The 19,763-nt window shown below is 49.6% G+C and overlaps 1 long non-coding RNA gene across 1 annotated transcript; it reads left to right on the forward strand.

Annotated features, from left to right (window-relative positions):
- Window positions 1–15,389: 15,389 nt before the first annotated feature.
- Window positions 15,390–18,544, forward strand: LOC146171972 (uncharacterized). The gene is made up of 5 exons (XR_014702714.1): window positions 15,390–15,683; window positions 15,764–15,841; window positions 16,865–17,051; window positions 17,692–17,779; window positions 18,476–18,544. It is a non-coding gene; the product is annotated as an uncharacterized LOC146171972 (long non-coding RNA).
- Window positions 18,545–19,763: the final 1,219 nt, after the last annotated feature.

Genomic DNA, 19,763 nt, shown 5'->3' on the forward strand with positions numbered 1-19,763 from the left:
ATCCTGTAGTGGGGTAACCAGTGCACGTGGTACAATGAATTGGTCATTGCCGTTGCCGAGCCTAGTTGTGGTGGAGGGGCCGGCGGATAGCAGTACTGCGCAGCAGGAATAACCTAACTAGTTTAGGCCCTGCCACTCGCGCTGATGCCATGCGCTAAGTGAGTGCGCAGCACAGAAGTTGGTAAGTTAATACTGTCTCTGTGCCACTTGCAGGGCCCAACAAGGATAACCCGCTCTGGTGATGTGAAGGTTAAGGCCTCAGATGGGCGCTGGGCTGGTTTTTCAAGGTCAGGAACCTGATAAAGTGGTGCTGTTTGGCCTTGCCCAGATTTTGCTGCTGTGGTTTCGTTGGGCCTGGGGGTCAAGTCTTCTTTGCTTCTGCCCGAACGTCCCTGCATACCATCTCCTGTGATCCATCCTTTTTCGGGACGGCTAGGAGGTAAGTTTGTGGTCTTTATAATAGTTTATATTTTAGGGGATGGCTATTGGGGGCGGGCGCCCGCTGCTGTTCGTATCTGGTGAGCTGATGGGATGCGTCGGGGTGAGATGAATATTTCTTTTTTTGTTATCCTCTAAGTGAGTGAGAGACAGTTGTTGTACGGGTGGGCGGTGTCGTTGCCATAGCTAGGGTCTCTTCGTCAAGAGGGAAGGCCTCGGGGGGCAAGCCTCGGAGCCGCCGGTTTGTACGATGAACAGGAGTGGTCACGAGAGGCGGCCGCGTCGGGTCGTCCGCAGGAGAAGAGATCATCGATGGCACCTCCACCAGTGTCACAACTCTAGCCACAGAGAGCCGTGAAGGTACACGTAGACGAGGACCCGAGAATAAAGTCGGCTTCTAGTTCCGATTACAGAGTCTAGCACCAGCGCGCCTCTCGAGCCAACAACCACTTCGTCGTCGTCGGCACCAAGCACGGCAGTTGCGCGGCGCTAGGCACGTGGCAATATTTAATATAAATGGTTAGTCTCATGTGTTAATAAGAGCAAGATGTAAAAAAATAAGGAGATATTAATCAATAATGTTCGTAAAAAATAAGGTGCTCGTAGAGTCCTCACAAAGCACAAGGTTTGATTCGCATGCATACTGTTTTTTCGGCGTGTTAACAGCACTCGTCGGCAGCAGCCTTAATTCCCTTACGGCAAGAACGAGTGAAAAACACCACGTTTCGTTGGAAAATATGTGTACAAATCTTTTATTTGAATTATTTCTGGCTATTTGCACGAAGAAGAAACATTGAAAGAGTTTTAAATTGCGATTCAAACATCGCGCGCTGCTGCTTGCGCGGCGCTGCAGGGATGAGTTAAGCATCTGGAATAAGTAGCCTCTGTTACATATTGCCCTAGTTGCGTATCGAGTGAAAATAGCTTGAAAAGAGAATGGTGCCCCTCCTCTGTACACCCGTTAATCACGCAGCCGCTACGCGCCTAGCGGCGAAAGTGGCTTCCCTGTTGCACGTCACGCCCTCTCGCGGGAGTTGGTGACTGTTATCGCAAATGCGACCCGCTCTCTGGCGCTGGTTGCCACACAGTTCAGTCTTCTATACTTCGTCTCGATGTTTGCAGCACTGTGAAAGGTACAGCTCTCTAGTCCAATCAGCGCTGCGGAAACAAAAAATAGTAACTCAAATGTTCTAGCAGTGTGGGGCAATTAAAACAAAGCTTGGACTGCTCACCCGCTACAGTGTGCTCGGTGTTCTAGCTTGGCCCATGAAACCGAAGCCTGTCGCGCCATGGAGTGTTGTGCCCGTTGTGGCGGGCCACATCCAAGTGCGGAATACGCCAGAGCCAAGCCGCGGTGCTCAAACTGTGGAGGCCACCATGCTGCCACGAATCGAGTCTGCCCCGCGTGGCAGAGAGAAAAGCACGTGGCCACCATCCTCGCAACTTCAGAAGTGCGCCTCTCCCGGCGGGCTGTTCGCGCGGTTGTCGGTGAGGGAGCCATTCCTTCGGGTGGCCAGCAGCACCAGCGTGCTCCCAGCTATGCGCAAATCGCCTCCCGCGGCGCGCACCAGCGCCCACCCCAGCAGCCCCGACAGGACCAGGGCCAGTTGCAGGGACCGCGCCAGCAGCAGTGGCGTCAGCAGCGGCCATGCAAAGCAGCAACGCCAGCAGCACCCCGGGGGTTCCTAGACCACAGCTCGCACCGCAGAACCCATTTTCGGTGCGGGCAACATCCACACCACCTCTCCGCGTCCTCACCCGATATATCCCGGAGGACTCTCCCAACATGAGCGTCTGCTTAGCGTGATTGAAAAATACAGCGCAGAGAAGGACGAGGACAAAATCAAGACACATAGGACCCATGAGCGCTGACTTGCAACATTTTATTTCGAGCCTGAGAGCCTTTTTTATACAGATGAAAACACCAAACATCATACATGCGCAGTAGGCGATACATTCATATCTTGTCTTAAGTATATCAACTCCTTACGAGTAAGAGCGATAGAAGGCTTGGCTACTCAAGACCCACCCAACCGATCTATCATTTCAGCTTCTATATTCTCACGAGTCAGTTGACATCGGATTTTCGCGATAACATGGCATTCTTGGTAGTCAGGATGGCACACGGACATTTCATCTGGATCGTGTTGGTTTACATTTTTGCCATTACAGTTTAGTTTACATTTCCTGCAGTGTACATCCAAAAACCCTCCTCGCTTTTCAGACATATTGTTACAATGTTCCCGGAGGCGGTCGTTCAAGCACCTACCGCTTTGCCCTACATAGCTTTTCCCACATTTCAAAGGGATGCTGTACACCACTGAACGCGAACATTCTACAAACTTTGTACGGTGGTTCTTCTTGCAATTAGGGTTTCTTGAACCACCGGGCCTTGTCAATCTGCACAACTTCTGCAGCTTATCGGGGGCAGAAAAGACAACTTTCACATTCCCCCGTTCACCGATCTTTTTCAGGCGATGCGACAGGCCATGAATGTACGGGATCAAAGCAATCCGCTTGTTAGTAGGCGGCAGTGATTTACTAGTTTCTTTTGAGCACAAGCGCTTAAGTACGGTTTCGACGACACTGATAATGAAATGTGTGGTACATCCCGCAGCTCGGACCCGAAGGATCTGTTCATTGAAGCTGGCAGCCATAAGTTGAGGACAAGATTTACACAGGGAATTTCTTAAGCACAGTCCCGCAATACCCCTCTTTACAACTTTGGAATGTGCAGACCCAAATGGGAGCAGTGGCTTATTGGAGCGAGATTTATACTTCCAGTAAATCTGTTCGTTACGGAATAAAAGCCTGATATCCAGAAATCTAATGCTGTCGTCAGAAGGCATCTCATGTGTTAATTCTTGAGGCGAAAAAACTGCGCGTAAAAAGGTTAATGTGTTAGCAGCTAGTTCTTCAATTGAGTCTGAACTGCAGTCAGGGAAAATAGGAAATCGTCAACATACCTAAGAATCTTGGTTATGTTAAAATTTGGTAGACGGCTACAAAAGGCTCTGTCAAGATCAGCTAAAAATAAATCACTAAGAACTGGGGCTATACAGGAACCAATGCAAATTCCTTCCTTCTGCAGATAAGGTTGCCTCTCCCATTGGACAAAAGTTGACCGGAGATAAAAACTAAGGAGTTCCAAGAAGCCACTGCTGGACATCCCGGTCTCGTTCATAAAAGCTACATTTCCAAATGTGTCGATGCAGTCCTGGACACAAGAGAGCAAACTTGACTGAGGCAACAAGTCGAACAGATCCTTAATGTCTACTGAGAACGCTCTGAGATTTTTATGCGGAAAACACTCTAGGTAATTCAAAACGGCGTCAGAATTCTTAACTAGGAAAGGGTCGTCAATGCGCAAAAGGTTGAGCTTTTTCTCAAGAAAAAGGGCAACGGATTTTTGCCAAGTGCCGTCTTCTTTGACAGTTGTCCTGAAGGGAGTGTCAGCCTTGTGCGTTTTGACGCTAAAAAAAGACATCTAGATAATCTCGGTGACAAGCTTCTATGCTCTTAACAACGTTTTCTAGCTTCAGCCTGATACAGACCTTCTTTGCTTGAGTTTTTACCCTTGACATGGTTATGTTCTTGCGAGGAGTAAAAGAATTCGAAACAGCCTCTAAGGCTTTGACATTAAAAAACCCGTGAGTCAGCACAGTGAGGCCCCCTCCTTGTCCGCAGGTAGAACGCAAAGAGCGCGATCTTTCAAAAAGGACAAAACGCGCTTAACCGGTACATTCGGTACAGGCTGCTTGCAGTGATGCAACGCATCCATGCCGTCCGACACACAGCGCAGGGAATCCTCAGCGGGGGCACGCCGAGACACTTGTCGAACAAGGATGACGAGCTCTGGGTTCTCTCTGTTGCGACAACAAAACTTTGTGATGTCGCCGCAGACAACACAATGTTTTGACGTTCTGTCGCAACAACAAAATGTTATAACGTAACAAAACCTTCTGATGTAATTGTCGCGACAACCCAAGGTTTGTAGGTAATAGCGGGGTCAGGTAGCGAGGTCACAAGAAAAATTCCATAATGTGTTATGCATTGACAAGCAATTTTTATTTCGCGCATGTAGAACCGCCCATATTTTTCTTGTCCCAAATAAAACATTAGGTTTTTCTTTGTTGCGTATCAACATGTTTATTTCCGTTCAAAATACAAAATTCGTAAAAAGACACTGAACAGTGTTACAGACAGTTCCATATAGAGGCTAATTTTTTACCAGCCGTACTTTTTTTTCTGCGCGACTACCTCTCTGCCCTCAGCCGCCTTCAAACAACTTTAAAATCAACTCATTGTGCCAAAACAGAGCACGCCTTGAGTGTCTATCTGCTGCCGTGCATGCATACCGCTAATTGCGCCATTCGCGCGCACGTCAAGTAGCAATACGGGCGATTGCCGGCGCAGTCGCGACCGCAACACTCATGTTTCGTTCCATGCAGGGATTAACTTCTCGATGAGTGCAAATAAGTTTCAAAGGAACAATCGCAAAGCTACTTCTGTTTTATCTCAATCCTTGAGACAACCGGATGAATAAATCTTTCTCACCTGTGAAATCTGCTTCCAAATTTGTAGCGATCTCTTCAAATGATCTATCTTTGTTCTCACGTCGATGATAAATTCCATCCTTTATGCACTACAAAAGATTTGACTCTCATGGAGCAACCTGATATCACACGTTCTTGGCCAAAAACGAGGGCGGCATATGCTTGCACAAGCAACTTCCCCGCACGTCTCCAGCACTCGCGCGCAGTTCTTGCTAGCTCGCACCCAGCTCGGCGGGACCGACGCTGCAGACACGGCAGATGCACGAGCAGTCTCAGGGAAAAAAGGGGCTTTCTGTATATTTTAGTGCGGTAAAAGGACACGCTAATTTCAGTACGATGATGGTACGGCGTCTGAAGGGAATTGATTTTCCACTGTAGCCTGCCCACCTACACGCATTAGCTCGCTACAAGGCACCCATTCCTCTGCGGTGGACAACGGGACGAAGAGACACGTTTTGCAAACTACGTTTGGGAGTGCTTGCAGGCAAACCGCCTCTCTGGAGGATCGGATTCGGGAACTGGCCAGCAACCGGTTTCCGCCTCTCTCACGCGCACGCCTCCCCCCCCCCCCCTTCCCCTTCCGACCAGATGGCTGGATAGGGCTCTTCGCTGCTAGGAGAGAGGGTGCGTCTTCGCTCCGGCAAAGTGTTCCTTGTATGCTGCAGCCTGTGTGCCCAGAGGTAAGGCGGACCATCCTCACCGAGCTGCGCTCCCAGCAGCCGAACCAACGCCCCACTGGAGCCACAGCTCCCCACGGGGGAAAAGGTAACTACGCAGGGGTCCTCAAGACCAGACCTCGCCCTGCAGCCCAAGGCCCTGCCAAGCCGCCTGCCACGGTGGGTGAGGTCCAACCAGGCGTGACCGCTGCCATCCGACTGGCGGTCCAAACCCTCCTCTCCCAGCTTCCCCCCAACTCCGGGGCACGTAAGCTCTACGAGGCAGCTCTCCTTGCAGAGAGCCCTTCACTTCTTAACCATGGCGAGCCGTAGAGGAACCGCAGAGAGGCCACGCGTCCTCCAGTGGAACGTGAATTCCCTACGCGCTCGCCACGCTGACCTACGAGACATGATTTTACAGGGAACCATGAATGTTGACTTCCTGTCGCTGCAGGAGACCAGGATACCTGTAGAATCTGCTCGCCTTCCGGGCTACACTGGTTACTCTGGCCTGTCCAGCTGTGCCCTCGGTTCATGTGCAGATGCCCCCTGCCTGGACCCGTCCCACCCTCAGGACCGACCCCGCACTGCCATCTACGTGCGTAACACCATCCCGCACACGGTGCTAGATGTCGCTGCCAAGGACCTGGGACACCTCGAGATTTGCGCCATCCGTGTCCGTCTGGGCAACACAGACACCTCGGTGGCCTCGGTCTACGTCTCCCCGGGCGTCCCATGGGATCCTTCCTGCCTCACGGCCCTGCATTGCCGCCTAGGTAATGATGCCGTAATCTGTGGCGATTTTAACTCTCACCACAGGGCCTGGGGCAGCCAGACATCCTCAGCCAGGGGCAAGAAGCTGCTGGATTCCATTTCAGCGGCTGGCATGCGGTTCCTGAGGCCCACGGCCCCAACCTTCATCATGCCTCGATGCTCGTCCGTCCTCGACCTGGCCCTGCTGACGGAGTCCTGCTTCTACATCTGGGAGCGAGCGGCAGACTCCCTGGGCTCTTACCACTTCCCCATCTACCTGACACCTACGAAGCAGCATCTACAACGAGACAGGGTGTATCGGGTAACGAGGTGGTCTCAGTTCAGGGAGCTGACCAAGGGTATCCCGCACGCAGATGACTTCCTAACCCTTTTAGGAGAATGTGCCCAGAGTGCCACCGTGACTGGCCATGTTTCCAGACTCACCCCGGTGCCTGACCTCCGGCTACTGGGTCTTCGAGCAGCTAGGCGAAGGGCGGAACGCACAGCCAAGCGGACGGAGCTTCCCAAGGACTGGTCCAAATGGAGGAAGGTCGACGCCTGCTGCCGCCGACAAGCCAACCGACGGGGTCGAGAAGGCTGGGCCAGCCTCTGCCACAAGCTTCAAACCGCCCGACAGTCAGCGACAGCATGGCGTCTCTTCCGATCTCTCCTGCAGGTGACCGTCAACAGCCATCCTGTCCTGGGCGCCGCCATTGCCAGAGGGGTGTCATACCAGGTGTTAGCCGAGGAGCTGGCCGACCACCTGTCCAAGGCTGCCCGCCCTGCAGTTGGCCCTCTTCCAAGCCCTCCACTACGTGAGCCTCAGACTCGCCACCCCCTTCCTCCCGCAGCAGCCTCCATGGTCGCTGCTCAGTGCTCGGATCCCATCACCACCCGCGAGCTTCTTCGGGCCCTCAACCGGTCCAAGAAAAATACGGCTCCAGGTGCAGATGGGATCACCCTCCAAATGCTGCGCAACCTGGACTCCCGAGAAAAGGCCCGCCTCCTGCAGGTGTTCAACGGGATCTGGGAAAGCGGCATCCTTCCCGAGAGTTGGACTACGGCCATCGTGGTCCCCATCCTCAAGGGGAAGAAGCCCCCCCAGCAGCTCTCGTCCTACCGCCCCGTGTCCCTGACATCTGCAGCCTGCAAGGCCATGGAGTCCGTGGTCCTGGAGCGCCTCTCTTGGATCGCACGGGTGAAGAACTTTCTCCCTGAATGCCAGTCCGGGTTCCGGAGACACACGTGCACAGCGGACTCCATCGCGGATGTAGTGTCCACCCTGGAAGAGGCACAGTACATGGGCGACATCGCCTTTCTCGCCCTTCTGGACGTCGAGTCTGCCTTCGACCACCTACCACACCAGGCCATCCAACAGGCTCTGGATGACCTGGGAGTCACAGGTAACCTGCAGCGTTTCTCACAGCCTTTCTTTCCAATCGTACCCTGCAGGTCCGGGTTGGACAGACCCTGAGCTCGCCTCGCCCCATCAACACCGGAGTGCCCAAGGGGTCTGTTCTCAGCCCCTTCCTGTTCAACCTGGTGCTGGCCGGTCTCCCGAGCGCCATCAAACAGGATCGGGACCACAGAGTGCTGACCTCGATCTACGCTGATGACGTGGCGCTCTGGGTCCGGGCCCCGAGGAGGAGGATGATCTCTGCCAGGAAAGCCCTTCAACGAGCCCTCGACTCCGTGCAGCAGTTCCTTCGCGACAGGGGGCTCAAGCTCTCTGCCGCAAAGTCTGAGGCCCTCATGGTGCACCCTTTGGGAGCACGAGCGTCAGCTCATGCAACCACCCTGATGATCGACGGCACCAGCCTGCCCTGGAGACGCCAGGTCAAGTACCTGGGGCTGGTGATCGATCACCGCCTCACATGGATGCCTGCAGACAAGGCCTACCTGGGTCATCTGAACCGGGTTGGCCGAGCAGCCCAACGTCTTCTTGCAGGGGGCAACGGCTGCTCCACATCATGGGCAATCCGGCTGTTTGAGGCGGCCGCCACCTCTTCCATACTTTATGCCCTCCCTTTTGTTTCCCTCAGGCCCACCAGAGTGAACATCCTGGACGGAGCACGCAGGAAATGGATCCGACGCCTGCTGGGAGCAACGCAGTGCTCTAGGATTGCGGCAACACTGGCGGAAGCCGGTGTCTACCCCCTGACCCTGCAGCTCCTCCAGAGAGGCCTGACTCACGTGGACCGCCTTCACCATGCCCCTGACGGAGCTTCCCTCCTGGCACGGCTGTGCAGCGCACCCCATTCACGGATGGGACTACTGACGGCTGTATACAGGGACTTCATCGGAGATGCCCCAGGGTATTCCATCCTCCCTCCTCCACCAACACGTCCTCCTTTGCAGGTCGCCCTTGACCTGGAGGGGGTAAGCAAGCGCCGCTCCCCAGCTGCTGCCCTGGGCCAGGCTGCCGCAGCCCTGATTGAAGAGTGCAAATGGAGCACCCTCCTCTTCACTGATGGCTCGGTCCTGCCTTCCACGGGCCAGGCTGCAGCGGCTATGACGGCTCCACAGGTGGGGGTGTCCAGCTCTTGCAGGCTCTCCTTTCCAGGTAGCTCTACTGCAGCCGAGCTGGCGGGCCTCCATCTGGCAGCGGACTTCCTGGAGACTGGTCAGCCCCCAGGCTTCTACACCATCCTGTGCGATTCGAGGCCGGCACTGCAGCTCCTGCGCAAGCCGTCCTGCTTCCAGCTATCGGCTTGCCACCTACGAGCGCGCCTCCAGGCCCTGGACGATGCCGGCTTCGTCATCTTACTGCATTGGATCCCGGGCCATGCGGGCATCCAGGGCAACGATGAGGCCGACGCACTTGCCAAAGCGGCCCACTCCGACCAGGTAAGTATGACTAATCATGTATCTGCCTTTGACTTTTCCAGGCTCCCCTCAAAAAGGCCGTGAGGGCCCTGCACCCCGATCGGCGGATCGCCGAGGGGAGGACTTTCCACCGCCTGTCCGACAAGCTCGCCCGCAGGGAGCGAGCTCTCCTCCTACGCCTCCGCACCGGAGGTTCCTGGACGCCCACGGAGATGTATGTCCGTGGCCGGGCCCCCACCCCAGCATGCCCCTCCTGCGGTGATGCAGGAACGCTGGGGCACCTCCTCTGTGTGTGCCCGGCACACGCCCACCACCGTCGCAAGATGGAGGCAGGCTACCGGGCCCTCGGACTTCCTGCTGCCACCGAGGAGCACCTGCTCTTCCCGGCCAGGAGCCCCCTGGCAGCCCACCGGCTCCTGCTGGCCTTCCTGGAGGAGTCCGGCTTGGCTGCAAGACTGTAGCCCACCACCGGGCCTTCTGACCTGCTGGCCACGGCGCTGGCGACGGAGCCGATGACAAGGACGACGAGAGCGACTCCACGACGACGATGATGACCCCCCTCCCCCTCCCAACATCCCATCTCCCCTTCCCCCGGACACCAAGAGTGCCGCCGCGAATTAAGGCCGGCATAACCCGTGTCCGGTATCCCCCCCCCCCCCAAGAATAACCCAAAGACCCCATCCCATCCATCCATCCTGTGTGGCGTTTGTGGCGGTGCTGTGCCGCCATTTGATACCTATCCGTATTGGCAAGCTTTGATAAGTTGAGACAATGGGCGGCGGGCATCATGCTATTGTACACTTTCCACGTGACTGACTGACTTTATACCATTATAACCTGCCGTGTCCTTTCTTTCGTATGTCCCTTCTTTTATTTCCAATCCCTGTCTTCTCGCTGTCCTTTCTATCCCTTACCGTAGCTCGGGCGCCGCTGCATTTGATGGCAGATACCGCGGCTGCAAAAGTCGATTTGTTTTTGTGCTATTAAATAGTTAACTATGGCCTCGCGACAGGCAGTGCGTGTGATGGTTACATGCGGCGCTGTGGAAACGTTGAACCGCTTGCTCCTTCACCTTACCGTGTTCGTCGAACCACGCTGATGTTAAAATTATGACATTTTCGCTCGAATTTACTGTCTGGACCCTTCTCTGTCTGTTTTGACCTAAAATGATTCGATATTGCATCTTTATATCGGTTCAGAGCCTCAGATTTGATTGGACTTCGCGACTGCGCTGTCAGACACTTTCCTTATGGCCAAATAATAAAACGATGTATTGATATGAAGAAGTCAATTAGGATTAAGGTGTAATGAATGATCGTCGAAGATTTGAGCACTCGGCGAAAGCGAACCATGATCGATAGGGCAGCAGAAACGGCACTAAATTTGACTAACATCATCATCCGTCACGCAACGAGACGCTGCCGGTTGAGGCAGCACACCTCGGCATTCTGAAAAAAAATTAAACTACTCGCTACGAGAAACAACTAGTATGCAAGAGACAAGACAGCATGCAGGGAAGATAGACCACTCATAGGCAGCGCCTAGCACCACATATCTCGTAACGAAATTACATCCCTAAACAGCACGAAGCACAAATTACACTATGGATTCGTATTAAATTAGCGTTAAGTGCCCGTACGCGATGCATTTCACCCTTACCCACACGGCGTGAAAATGAAACAGTCGAGCAGGGAGGGCGTCTTAATCGCTTTATCTCTATCTGCGAGTCATCCCTAACTCTCATACGCGCTCACGTCCAAAGGCCATTTGCGACATTTTCGAACAATGCTAGGCGAACTCATAGAAGCGCGCGTTTAGCCTCTTGTGTCAGAAACTGTTCGGCGGCACAGCTCAATGGATCCATGAACCATCAATCTCAAGGACCACAACTGCATGCAGTACACGTGACGCGGTGGCTGTGTGCGCACCCATCGCTGCACCCCTCGTGCGTTTACAATATTTGCTTAGAAGAGGCAGCTCAAATAGGAAAAAAAAAAATAAGCCACCGGCATTCCAAGCCACGTTTACTGCTGGCAGGGAGGTACGAGACAGGACTGCAAGACAGCAAGGCGACACGGTCGTCTGCGGCGCACTCTGAAGAAAATAAGGACCTTTTAAGCGGTGCATCAAAGTAAAAAAAGAAAAAAAAAAGTCGGCTTGTTCAAACGAAGCAGTCAGGAGAAGACCCAAAATGCACAGACTAAAACCTGATCGCTTATTCCGCATAGAGCAAAATTTGAAGGATAAAAGGTGGATGAAAAGAGCAAAAATGGAGAAAAACTTTAAAAGGAGCCAGATGGCCAAAAGCCTGTACAGACACGGCGATCAATGGCACAAGATACCCGCCGACCCGACACTCCGGGCCTGCTCAAAACGAGCGTCGACGGCGGCACTAAGAAAAAGACGTTGCCGGCCGAGTGAAGAGTGGCGAACATGACAAACGAGGTAGGGACATGGAAGGGGACTGATGGCCCCAGAAAGGAAAGGAAAAGGATAGTTGCGGGGCGGCAAAGCTGTTTTCTGCTGTGTATTTTCTTTACCTGGGCACCCCCACAAAGGTGAGTGGGGTTAAACGACAAGAAGCGTTACTGGTAAAGTGGGCAGTAGAAAAACTGGCCGGAGCTCGAGCGAACTAGGCTGAGGATTAAAAAAAAAAGAAGCGAAATAGAGATGGAAGAAGAGAAAACGAGAGTTACAACTAAGGCATGGAAGAAATCAAATTTCCAGATATATAAAGTCGCTGTGAGAAAGGTTGATGAAATGTTCGCTACACTATGTAGAAGTTCTGCTGTGCCTTCATCATGGTCGCCCAGAGAATGAATCTTGGGACACGCGTAGCCTATCAGAAAAAAAATATTGTTGAACAAACGATCGCCCAACAAGGTCAAGGCAACGTGTGATGAAAATTCAGCCTCAGGCAATAACTTAACTTATTGCTTTTCTCGGGTACCCTTAGGCGAAATAGATCGTTCACGTGCCTCCTAATACAACTCTCCCATTATAAGATTGCCATAGCTTACAGTTATGCTGTTGATCACATTCAGGCCACAGTTAGTCAAAGGGCTCTGATGTGTCGGGGGCAGTGGTCTAGCGGAATTTGATATAAATTTACCTTCCTGTAAAGACCTTTGTGACAGTCCTGGCCCAGGAAGAGAATTATCACTCCGGTTTGTTGTTTGATTGAGTCATTGGCATAGCCCACAAAGTAGGAATGGTGTGGCTTTCGAAGTACTGCAGAATCAATTGTTGCAAAAAAGAGGGTTTTAAAGAATATACATGACGGCGGAAAAAACAGACTGCAAAAGAATTATGAACTTTTTAACAAAAAAGTAAATTACAAAATACAGAATACAAACTTTTCGTTGACGCACTTCACTCGAAAGGATCGCAGTTTCACAACACTTCGCTGGCGCAGTGCACACTTTCAACTAGTTATTAAGGTCACACTATCGCCACTGTAGACGCTACGCGCGAACGCTCAAAAACACCACACGCTAAACAAAAAAAAAAGAAAAAAAATACCTAAACAGCACCGGGTACAGAGGGAGGGAGTCCGATTCCTCTGGACGCGCACATGCTCACGGCTGGCGGATGGTCTCAGACGAGCATCGCGATCGAGATCTAATGTCGAGATAACCGATGCGCGTGATAAAAGTATGGCTGCTGCTCGGCGGGAACTAGCGTCGAAATTAAATAAGACGGACGCTAACTCATAGTCTTAACGAATTTCTTTTCGTTCCCAATCACACTAGAAATAATAACGCGATAGCATTTGTTTTCCACATTCCCAGTCGTCAATTTAAACTTCGGTGGATTTAATTGCAGCATGACCTGAAGAGGGACCTCCTAAGCACAGCAATACTGAGACCCTTTTTGACAATCTAAGAGTTAGCAGAAGAAAGAAAGAAAGAAAGAAAGAAAGAAAGAAAGAAAGAAAGAAGGAAAGAAAGAAAGAAAGAAAGAAAGAAAGAAAGAAAGAAAGAAAGAAAGAAAGAAAGAAAAAGCCTCTTCCTATTCGATTTCAATGAGGTATAAAGCTTATAATATTGCATACCAGCATCTTGTAGGTACTGCGGAGGCAGGATAAAGTAGGCGGTAAAAATTCGATTTCCTTGAATGTACAGGTGAAACGATTCGCTTCCTTAAGACTAGCAAGTAAAAATCATTACGCCGGAAATCACTAAGAGTCCTGGCAGGCTGTGGTGGTCCATGACCTCCTGTCGTTAAAGGTCAGCACTAAATCATTGCCGACTTGATCGGTACAGAAGCCGATGCATATACGCCTTCTCTTCTATGCACACTCCCCTAGGCTAATTCCCTCACTGTAGACCACAGGTAAATGATGCAAAGATCGATATTTGTAACCGTTGAGACTGTTTTCATCCCGGCGTTGTGTAGACATAATTTCGTCCATGTTGTTGAATGACCTTCTTGTGCACTGCGATGAGTTTCGGTGAGCAGGGTTTTTCCTTTATTTTTCGCGCATGTTGAATTCTGCTGGGATACTTTTTGGGAATCGTTCTGAGCTCCCGTGAATGTAGGTTCCAACCACTTTGAATCATAACCGGGTGTTTTCTCCAGTTCATCTTGCTCTCTTGTCAAATTCGTTTGCCTGTACATCACGATGTTGTACGCTGAATTCGAAGTGCTTGATATTGTTAAAAAAGCACACTACGAAGTTTTACCTCAAAATCTTGGTCAAAGAGAACGACCCGGCTCCTTTTACCAAAATGTTAAATTGAGGAAACTTTCCGCGTAAAAATATCGATTGAAGCGTCGGTATGTTGGAAGTAAGGTTCCACTAGAATGGTGAGTAGCAGCTTTCGCCAGTTATGAGATGAAAGTGTACATCACGAACGATGAGAAAAACGTTGGAGACGAATGTGCGCTAGCACCACAGGCGATAACATAACGTTTGCGTACAAGTGCTGCAAAGGCGTGGCTGAATTTCATGTATATCTGAGCTGTGCACCTGCCATTCCGAAGGTTTAGTGACGCCCCTTCACCGCAATACCAGCGGCAGAATTTACAAGCTCCTGATAGTAGATACGTGCTGCCCAAAAAGTGAAACTGGCCTCCGAAAACTTAATCGTGTGACGGAGGCCGCTGCTAAACACGAGAAAAAACGTGACAGTGCAGCATGTAGTTACCTGTGGTGCTTCGCGTACTTAAGGACGCCGCATCGAATTTGGTCTTTACAATTGCATTATGCCCCTGCTCTTCAGCGGCTGTGTGTATGTGGATGTTACGCGAACAAAAATGAACCCTCGTCTGGAAAAAGGCAGAATTCCCTGAAATGCACGCGCAGTAAAATTGACAGTAGTTAGAAAAATCACGTGATTAAATGAAGGTATCGAGTGAGTCAAGCGAAATGACCGCATGAATTTTTGCTTTATAAAAAAATGGCTGAGCATGCACGGCTCAATGATTTAAGGCAACACAGGTGTATGTTACCGACAAACATCAATTTTTACTTTCTCATTTTGCTTGCCTAACTATTTTCAACTGCCTAAAATATGTTGATTTATTTACTTGGCGATGCATCATGATTGCAATAGCAAAAAGAAGCCCAATTAAGACCTTCCAAATAGGGCTCATTCACGATGTGACATTTAAAGACCCCGATAAAAGTGAACTGCGTATTCAGAAGCGAAGCTTGGCCTTTTCCACAATTCTTTCGTGCTCCTTACGATAAATAAAGTACAATTTTACCTCCATTCGCGCCGGAAGGAAATATTCTCGAATGTGTCACAGTTCACCAGCGCTAGCTAAGTTGGTATGGGCCGCCAGTAGAGCCGCCGCCGCCGCTCTCGAATCCGACCATAAGAGAGCCTGTTGCGCCCGTGCCCGGCTCCCGTTGTCACAAGCCCGGGGGAGGCTTCCCTGTCTTCTTCTTCTGTTGCTGCGAATGCAAGGCGGCCATTTCCCCTTCACCCTTCATAGCTCTCTCTCCCTCTCCACGAAAAGCCAGTTGGCCAAGAAGAATGCCGCGTTGGCGGCAGCGGGACGCGAGCGACCATCTGCATTCTCTTCTTTCTCCTCCCCTCTTCCTTCTCCCAATATCCGCACGCTTACAGTGTCGGTGTCGTTTCCGCCGGCAGTCCAAAGCACCCCCCCCCCCCCCCCACTTCCTCCCTTTTTTGTTTCATTCTCCGCTTCCTTCTCGTCCACTCAAGTTAGCAAGATGCCGCGTTGTTCGTCTCGCGGATCACGTCAGTGCTGCCCGTGCAGTCGTCTTTCTCCTTCGGTGACTTTGTGCTGATCTGCGACGTTTCTGTTCGTACTCATTTAACACGAGAACGAGCACAAGTGCTATATCATCTGAGAAGCCACAGTGCGAAAGTCCTCACCGCGGGACATTGGAAACTTCGACAGAACGATGTTGAAGATTTTGGGAAGGCGAAGAAAATCCGCGCGGCGCCCACCACATTGCACATATATTTTGATATAACAGGTAAGCGTCTCTTTGCTACGATGTGTTTTGAATTGTATTCTGAAGCGAGAAATGAATCGTAACGCTGCACTTAACCGCAGACGAAGAAATGGAGGGATGGAGCAGAGCTTAGCAGGCTGAACCGGAAACGCCATGACGAGCCTGATGCGCGGAAGAAGGTACGTAATGTGATGTTTGTCTTTCTTTTCTACTTTTAGTAGCTACGATGACGGATGAAGTTTCTAAACCCTCACTCTCACCCTAAGCAACCACCTTGATCTTGAGCACTGCCTCTAGCCTCCTAGCATGAAAAGCACAAAGGCGCCAGACTACAGTTTGCGAGCAGCCAAGTACGGGCGCTATTAGTCTTGCCTGGAGAACTCGAGCTGTGCTGTGTGTCGCAAAATATTGCCGCCACCCTTTCAGATCTTCAATGATAACGCCGAGCACGGATCGATTCTGTATTTTTGTTCATGCTTATCGCGAAACGCGCTTATTTGGCTGAGCTACATGTACGCGAAAACTCACGCGAACGCGACGACGACACACATCGCGCGAAGCCTTCGCGCGAACAGAAATGCATGTGTTGATTGGCTCGTCACTCCGACCTGCCGAAATAGAAAATTTTGCTGCTTCCCCGCAATCGCATGCACAATCAGCGAACAGCATGAACGCGAAGCGTACGTTACTGCCGTTCATTTCGTACGCGCGCTCTCTCTCTCTCTCTCTCATTTTTTTTTTTTCAGTGTTGCATCGTGATTGTGCATTTCCGCGTAAATTTCTCGCTTTGTACGAACAATGGTGAATGGGCAAGTATTCTACGAATGTATAATCGCAACAAAAAAAAAAAAAAAAAAAATGAAAGGTCAAGTTACTATACTTTATAGCGCAAGTGTAAGTCCATTTTATTGCATGCTATCGCAAAACACTTCAATTCTTGCAATTGTAACTTGCATATGCAAATAGTTTGCGGTGTACTATACCAGTAACACAGAGCGTCGTCGCCGTTTCGCGTTTCCGTCGATTCACGATTAAAGTACATTCTAAATAACTTGCACTTGGTTGCTTCAAACTTTATTCACTCAAGTGCTTTTGTCTCTTCAACAACTATAACAAAATGTGTGCTTCTTTTGAATGATGCATAGTCTTATTTATTTAAAGAATCAGCCACATCAATTACATTTACCTTTGTGTTTTTACAGGTCCACCTTGGCAATGGAAATTGTATGAACCAATTCAGTCTCCGATCGGATTCCGACTTCTGCAAGCTGATGTCTGTTTACCTCGGGGGGACTGAGGTACAAGGAGCGTGACAGGAAGCCTTTGTAGCGGAGCCATCTCAAGAGTGTTCCCTCCACCTTACCCTTTTGGAGTGGCATCAGTTGTCAGGTAAACGAAAACATCTTTCCATGAACTGCAGAAGAGATTTCATTTGGTTTTGTGGTGGCCGTATACAATATAATTGGAATTGTATTGTTTTTGGTATTTCAGAAACTGAAGCTGGTGATGGTTTAACTGTGGCTATCAACAAGCTGCAAACCATGCTGCTTAAGAAGCATGGCTGCTGTTTGAAATACAGTGCAGGGGAAGGCTGATGAGATCACACAAAACGGTTTTATCATTATCAATGGATGACTGGCTCAATGTGCGTGTTGATTGTTAGGCACCAACAATTATGCTAGCAGTTTTGAGTCACTTTCATAGCTGAACTGGGCCAGCACGAAAAAAAAAAGAAATATTTGCTGCAAAATTTAACAACACTAAACAACATGTGTTGCTCGTTTGGAAATGTATACAGCAGTTGCTTGACCACGGTCAGAGCAGTAGTTGTATTTCAGCATGCTAACCCTAGCAATGTTTTATTTTATGCTAAACAGTATTTCAGTAGTAAATCAATGCTTCCAGTTGAGCAATAATTTTCTGGAAAATACGTAAAGTTTTCATCCAAATTGTGATTTTGTCGTTTTTGCAAAATCGAATGAATAATTGATTAGAAAATAATTAATGATTTTATTTGTGCTTTCTGAAGGAGGTGAGTTGCAGCGAAGATGTGGTCAAGCGCTACAAGATGATGCCGCAGTACCTGGCTCAGAAATGTCTGTACCTTTTTCTCTAGGGTAAGATTTACAGTGTATTCCTTCTGGTGGGTGACAGAGTATTGTATGCAAAGGATTTTTTTTTTTGCAGCGGAGTTATGCTTGCTTTCAAGGTGTAGCTAATCAGCGGGTGTCACAGGTTGCTCAGTTCTCTAACATAAAAGCTTATAGGCTTATAGTAGGAAATAAAAGCTATTGCAATTTCAGGAGATTTTCCTAGCAGAGAAAGATTTGCATGGGCCGCAGTTATAAGAGCATTACATACTGGCTGTCCTGAGGATATCTGTGTGCAATAATGGTTCGGCTAAACACGTATAATCTTTCAGTCATTTTCAATGAGCTTTGTTAAACTCTTTAAACATTTATTTTTTGCTCGATATGAAGGCTTACTACTTTGGCATTCTACCACTTACGTTAGAGTTGTGGGCTTTATGTAGGAGAGACGGGCTATGATTTGATAAAATGGTAATACAAAAATGACCTAGTGCTGTCCATTTCCTGTCCACATAATGAGCACAATGAGGTTTAAAATATTCTTGTGCCTGTCACTACAACATTCTCCATTGCCAATGTCTATAGAAAACCACAAAATAATTCTTTCATTTTTCAGTTACCTTCAAAATAACCAGCATCAATTTTTCATCGAAACCACTTTTTTGTTTAAAAATGCATTTTAAATAGGTGTTTAATTGAAATCTGCATCTTTTTGTCATTCAGGTGTTCCCGTTCAAGCGCCTTTTGGATATACTGCTTTATGGATTCCAAATAAAGGCGGCTTCTCACAGGTGTTGTTTCGCATGTCTTCGGCATGCTTGCACACTTTTTTTGTGCAGAGCTGCCAGGTCTACATGCCTGCAAAATAGCCCAATTAATGACTACGATCCCATGAGACTAATTTTTCCCACTTGGCTGTGGTTGCATTTTGCACGTGTGAATATTCTCACAATAGGAGAGAAGAAAGTCAGAACAGTATGTGAAATGAACATGCGCCCTCGGACTACAGAACATCAGAGTACGGAATGTCAGATTGCAGGACATCAGAATGCATGCCGTCACAGTATAGAACAATAGACTACAAAACGTCAAAATACAGAACTACAGACAACGAATGTCACAGTACGGAACTACAGACTATGAACGTCACAATATAGAACTACAGACAATGAACGTCACAATATAGAACTACAGACAGTGAACGTCACAATACAGAACTACAGACAATGAACGTCACAATACAAAACTACAAACAATGAACGTCAGACTACAGGTCAAAAATACGACAAGACTACAGACCATCAGAAATTTTCTGTTGTTTTTTTCGACTGGGGAATGCCATGTTATCGCGAAAAACCAATGTCAACTGACTCGTGAGAATATAGAAGCTGAAATGATAGATCGGTTGGGTGGGTCTTGAGTAGCCAAGCCTTCTATCGCTCTTACTCGTAAGGAGTTGATATACTTAAGACAAGATATGAATGTATCGCCTAGTGCACATGTATGATGTTTGGTGTTTTCATCTGTATAAAAAAGGCTCTGAGGCTCGAAATAAACTGTTGCAAGTCAGCGCTCGTGTGTCCTATGTGTCTTCATTTTGTCCTCGTCCTTCTCTGCGCTGTATTTTTCCTTCATGAATAACCAACACGCCCCGACTGCTACGGTATTGCTTAGAAGCAGAAGCGCCTCCTTACAGGATGTCCAACATCATGGCTAGTCGCCGGACCCCTCCCCGAATTCCTTCCATCCTGCGGTGGAACGTGTGTTCTCTTGCGCTATTCAGAGCTGCGCTTACGAGTGTCGAGTCTCCTGAGGTTGTAGCGCTGCAGGAGACGTACGTTCGTGCACAAGAGGGGGACCCTCAAATGCGGCTGCCCGGCTACGTCGGATACCACTCCCCGACAACCTGTGAGGAGGTTACATGTGCTGCAGTGCCGTGCAGTGATCCCCAGCACAAACCAGGGAAATCATGGTGTGCGGTTTATGAGCGGCGCGATGTCCAACATGTCCT

This window comes from Amblyomma maculatum, unplaced genomic scaffold (assembly GCF_055883805.1).
Source record: "Amblyomma maculatum isolate TAMU_Amacu unplaced genomic scaffold, ASM5588380v1 scaffold_15, whole genome shotgun sequence".
Taxonomy (NCBI): domain Eukaryota; kingdom Metazoa; phylum Arthropoda; class Arachnida; order Ixodida; family Ixodidae; genus Amblyomma; species Amblyomma maculatum.